Below are 5,930 nucleotides of genomic sequence, written 5' to 3'. Positions count from 1 at the left end.
AAGAAGATGACACCTGGAAGATTTCATTGAAAACCAGACAATGTTTCTATGAGTGGATAGTAATTCCATTTGGTTTATACAATACACCATCTCTATGAGACTAATAAATGATGTGATGTACCCCTACTTACATTCATTTGTTGTTGCTTATATGTATTATATATTGGCTTACAATGCTAGTTAGGAGGAGCACATTTCAAACTTGATGTAGGTGCTAGAGACCCAAAGGAAGAACCACCTAATAAAAAACCTCAAGAAATGTGATTTTACTAGCAATATTTGGTGTAATTATTCTATGTGATTGGAGGAGTGCAGTTTAAGATTGATCCTGTAAAGATGGAGGTCATCATAAAGTGGTTGGTGCCTAAACATTCCTCTAAAATAGGAGTTTGTTGGCATAATGTAAAACGTACACAAGTTCATAATTTCATTTTGAGAAATAGTTTCACTACTCCATGCCATAATAAAAATGTGGTAAGAGTTTTCATTGAAGGAAGAGTCAGTATATGGCTTCTGAAGAGCTTAAAATTAAAATAAGTCAAGTACTAGATCTCATGTTACCAAAAATTGTAGAAACAATTTGATGTGGAGATAGATGCAAGTGCGTTTCATGGGAGTGGTCTTAATGCAAGGAAGAAGGCATGCATGTTACCATTCTGAAGTATTTAATGGGATAACTGTTAACCTCTTTACCTATGACAAGGGGCTCTATTCCTCGGTAAAAGATATCAAGAAGTGGAAATGATACCTATTGGGAAAGGAGACCACCAACCACAAAAATCACCAATTGCTACAATATATGAAAATTTAGAGTAAGTTACAAAAAAATATATATTACAAGTGGATGAGTTTCTTACAACATTTTCGTTTAGTCGTCAAGTACAAGGAAGGAACCAAAAATAAATAAAATTGGTCGACGTACTTTGAAGGCCACCGACATAAAAAATTATAGCTTTGGGAACTCTAATGAACATGTAGACTTTCATCTATGATACATCTGGAGAGGATGAGGAAATCAAGGAGGTGTTTCAACAACTTCATATCCATACTCATGTAGAATATGGTGGCAAAAAAATAACTATTATCTCTGGAATGGGTTACTCTATAGGCATGGAAAGCTTTGTATTTCTAAAGATGAACAACTATGGAAAATCAAAGAGTTTCACAATTTAAAGGTTGCAACCTATTTGGTGTTGGGAAGATAGTAACCAACTTATAGTGGTATGTGTACTAGTCTAAGATGAAATAAGATGTAGCATGGTACATTAGAGGATCTATACTTTTTTGTACCAACAAGCCTAATAACATGAAATTGTATCTATACCATCCCTTATCTATACCCACTCATCCTTGGGAAATAATTTCCATGGATTTTGTGAGAGGCTTAGCAACAACCAAGAAGGGACATGAATAAGTGTTTGTGGTAGTTTATAGATTTAGTAGGATGTGTATTCTCATGCCTTGTAAAAATACTATCAAAGGGAAAGAATCAATAAAATTGTTCTTTTAATAGGTCTAGGTGAACTTTGGGATACCAAGGAAAAACATTCCAAATAGGGACAAGAAAATTTCTTAGTGTATTTTAGACTACATTGTAGGGGAAGATTGATGTGAATTTGAAGAGGTCTATAACATGCCATCCATAGAAAAATGAAAAAACATAACTATTCAACCTATCTTTTATGTAGATTTTGAGGGGTTACAATCAAAAGCATCTGAGGGGTGGTAAGAACGAGAGGCAGAGGGGGGAAAGGTTATTTTTTACTCCAATGGAACTATAGAATCAACCTTTTCTTGGGGTCTAGTATTGAGATCAAATAATTAGGCTCAAGCCTATGCTCTCCTTCAAGTATTATCTTTGGCCCATTCTCACAATATTTCTAACCTTGTGAATATTAGAGACTCTAAAATTATCATATGGTACTAAGAATTCTTCCAAAGGATATGCATCTGAAGAAAATTCTCAAGCGAGTTTGAGCCCTATTATGAATTTTCATTCTTACAAATTGTACCATGTGTTGAGGTAGAATAATAATGAAGATGATAAGTATGGTAATCAAGGCACATCCCTGGCCTTGGGTAAAATATTAATCAGTAATGAAGAAAAAATATATTACATTATTTAATGAAATTGTTTTGGGTTAAAAATTATCAAATTTTAAAAAAAAAGTGTGTCAAGTCGTGTTTCAAAAAGATGATATTAGTCTCCTCTTCCCAGTGCTTGTGAGGGCTTGTTTGAGTTTTGGGTATGTGAATTTGGTGCCAACAACATGTAAGGGGTCATATCAAATAATATTCATGACCACCTCCTTTCTAATTTCATTAACTCTGTGAATAATAATACAAGATGGTCTTTTTTCATCTTAGAAATGACACATTTTAGGGCTTTTGGACCCTATTTGATTGAGTATTACAAGGGATTTGGGCATAACTTTCCACGTGGAAATATTTTGGTAGTGATTTCAGATGTCATTCCATGGTTTAGGTCATTTGGAAGAGATTATATCATGATGAGGAATTAATTTTTGATTGTGGTTTGTACTATTTCCCTAAAAAAAACATCGAAATGACCATAGGAAGGTAGATAGATTTATGGGTACACATATATTACCTCCCAGTGTACGCTCCTCTCTTCAACTTGTTTTTTGGACTCCATTGGATTTTTAATGGAAAGTAAGGCCTAGAATAGTAGAATTTTGGTGTCGTTTTTTGATATTTCACATGGAGTGGTTGAGGTAGAATATTTAGGATGAAAACCAATGCATCAATGGGAATACAAATATAGGAACATTTCTGCTTATTCATGCAAGTGGTAAACCCCTTCTTTGTCAATTCAATGCAATATTTAGAAATGCTTTATGTTTGGCAGTCATGTTGGGTTCTTCCATTCCCTTTTATTCTGTCATTGAAATTTTTTTGAGTTTGTTTTGGGTTTGTAGTTAGGTTGGTATAAACTCTTGGTGGAATTTTAATTTGAATTTGAAGTTGATGCTCCTAAGAAAGAGAATTTTTCAAGGAATTTATATTATGCCTCACAATTTTGGTAAATTTAGTGTCAACTGATGGAGTAGATGCAACAACTTCATGAGGAAGTTTTTACTCTGTTGTTAAAATATAATCATATACAATGGAAATTCTTATTGATCATTGATCCTGATGGTAAGAAGATCAAGGTTTTGTGGTATGAACCTTTTGAGATATTGGAAAAGGTGGGAGATAATTCCTACAAACTCAACCTACCTTGATACATGCACATTTACTCAATAGTGAATGTGGAAAGTCTCAAACTCTATGAGCCTTCCATTTTGGAGTAAGAAGAGGATCATGCGTTACCTTCCATAGAGGACTTACCTCCAAATGCCCCAGTAGAGTTGACAAAGCTGTTGAGTGATAAAAAGTTGTCTTTTTAACTTCTAATTATCTTCACATTAATTTTCAACCCGGGGACGACTTTTTATTTCAAGAGTGTACTCAATCTGAGGTGGTTATTTACTCAAGAGTAATGTTTTGCAGTATAGTGCTTAAAATCCAAAAGTAAATGAATGCTTGAAATAAAATCTACTTACAATTAAAAGAAACTTAACACTCTAAAACTTAAATCATTCACTCAGAAAACTACAACAATTTATCAGTTAAGGATACAGTAGCAATAACTCATTCCTTGTAAACTGATGCAAATGAAATCACATATAAACAAGATCCACAATCTAAGAACTTAGACAGTGATAGCCAATGTCCTTTGCAGTTGTTGATCTTACAATCCATACTAAAGCAAGAAACTAAAAATGATAAATCAATAATGCTGCTAACAGAAATGGAATAAACACGCTTGCTGCAATAACATTTAAAAGGCGAAATCAAATCCTTGCAGAAAAGGAACAACAACTAAATCTATTGGAAAACTGAACAGCAAAGCTAATTAAATAGGAATGCACAACAACTACAAATGTAATTGAATCAGAAACCTTAATCCAGCAGCATTGAACATTAATCGCAGTTATTGAAGCAACAACAATTGCAGTCATAATTGAATAGTAACATAATTGAACAACAATTGCAGTTACAAATGAACAACATTTAAATGAACCACTGTCTTAATTAGATAGCGCAGTATTAGATTAGAATTAAGAGCAGGACATTTCAAGTTATAATTAATAATTTTGTCACTAACGCAATCCAATTATGATTTTAATATAGCAGAGAAATTCTGTGAAATGTTCATAAACAAAATATTATTGAACAAAACAATTTAAAGAACTGGAAAGGAAATCAAACCATCACACGACAGAAATCAGAAAGATAAAATACAGCAACAACATTATCCACCAGAGGCTGGGCCCTTAGCTGCCAGCAGATGCTGCTGGGCTACTTCAGACGAGAAGAATGAACAACAACTCCCAAATCATATATTAATCATTAAAATTGGTTGGCATTACAATAGGAAAAGCCTTGAGAATTACAACATGCAACAATCCCTTCTTCCTCCTACCCTATCATGAATCATGAATCCTTAATTCTAAATCTCTAATTCTCAAATCATAATTCTGAATCTCCAATTCTCACATCATAATTTTTTATTCTCTCAGCCATCCCCCTCTCTAATCTTTGTTTTGATTTAAATACACAGAGAGCAGAGAGAAGTTAGAACTGTGATGATTACAATATGATCATTATTACAAAATTGGATTGTTTCTAACCAATTGATCAACAAGAAAATATATTTCTATCCATCCTTCAACAAGAGCAACGCGAATTTGGCTATGCAGCTGAGATTTGGAAAACGGCCACACAGCAAATCTAAGAAAATCGTGCTCAAAGAACCCTGTGTTTCTCTCAGTACAAGCCAAATTTGGGAAAACCATTCTTTACGAAAGTTAATCTGGTTCGTTCTGGACAAAACCCATGTTCCAGATTTTCCAGATTCCTCGTCATTTTCCTAGAATCTCAACCGCAAAACTGTCATTTCTTATTCCAACGAATTTCTAAGTTGGAATATTTAATGATCAAATCTTCAATCTGGAAATTGTATTGGAGGCTAAAAATGGTGAATAATGTTACAACCAATTTATTAAAACTATCATTGATAAAATCATGCATAATCATCAATTTATTAGAAATAAAGGAAAATAAATAATATTCATCCATAAGAGCATAAATCATTATAAAATGGATTTATATAATAAATTATAATAAATGACTTGATAAAGAAGAGTAAAAATGGATGAAATAAGTGTTTAAAAATTGGTCGTATTCATAGCCCAACATACCCCCACACTAAATATATTGCATGTCCTCATGCAACCCAAAGACAAAACCCATGTGTTAACTAAGCAATAAAAAATTTGTTCATCCCAGCTCATGAAATGGATAGAACAAATGAATTCTTCCTTAATTAATAAATATTCAGTTTTAGAAATCTTGATGAAGGCATAACAATTTTTACATTGACATTCAACTATATGTATATCTAAAGTTGCAGCAAAATATGATATAAGTAACAGCATTTGTCATTAACCATTTTTTCAAAAACTACAAATGAGCTTTTGCTGAAATGTTGCAAGTAAATTTCTACTATATTAATCCTTCTATGATTATTAGATAGTTTTGATGCATGGATCATGAGATATAAACAAAATGGCTGTAGGTGATAGTGCATGATTTCCGAAATTTTATGAACCAATTTAACTTGAAATTATCTGGGTTTGTATATTTTAATGATACGTCTGTGTTTTCCAAAAATCACAAGAATTGAGTTCATAGTTTTAAAAATATTATGGAAATCAATTTCTGCACTGAAATTGTATTCCTTAAATGAGAAAGAAAGTAGAAAACATCCATCATGTGTAGCAATTCCTCCCCCTCTCTGAAGAATTAGCATGCCCTCATGCGATGCTAGAAAAAAGTTGAGGTGGTTGCTACCATCTGTTGAA

Source organism: Pinus tabuliformis, chromosome 8 (genome assembly GCF_031772625.1).
Source record: "Pinus tabuliformis cultivar Carrire ecotype Pingquan chromosome 8, CPIR1, whole genome shotgun sequence".
In the NCBI taxonomy this organism is placed as follows: Eukaryota; Viridiplantae; Streptophyta; class Pinopsida; order Pinales; family Pinaceae; genus Pinus; species Pinus tabuliformis.
This window is presented reverse-complemented; position numbering follows the sequence as displayed.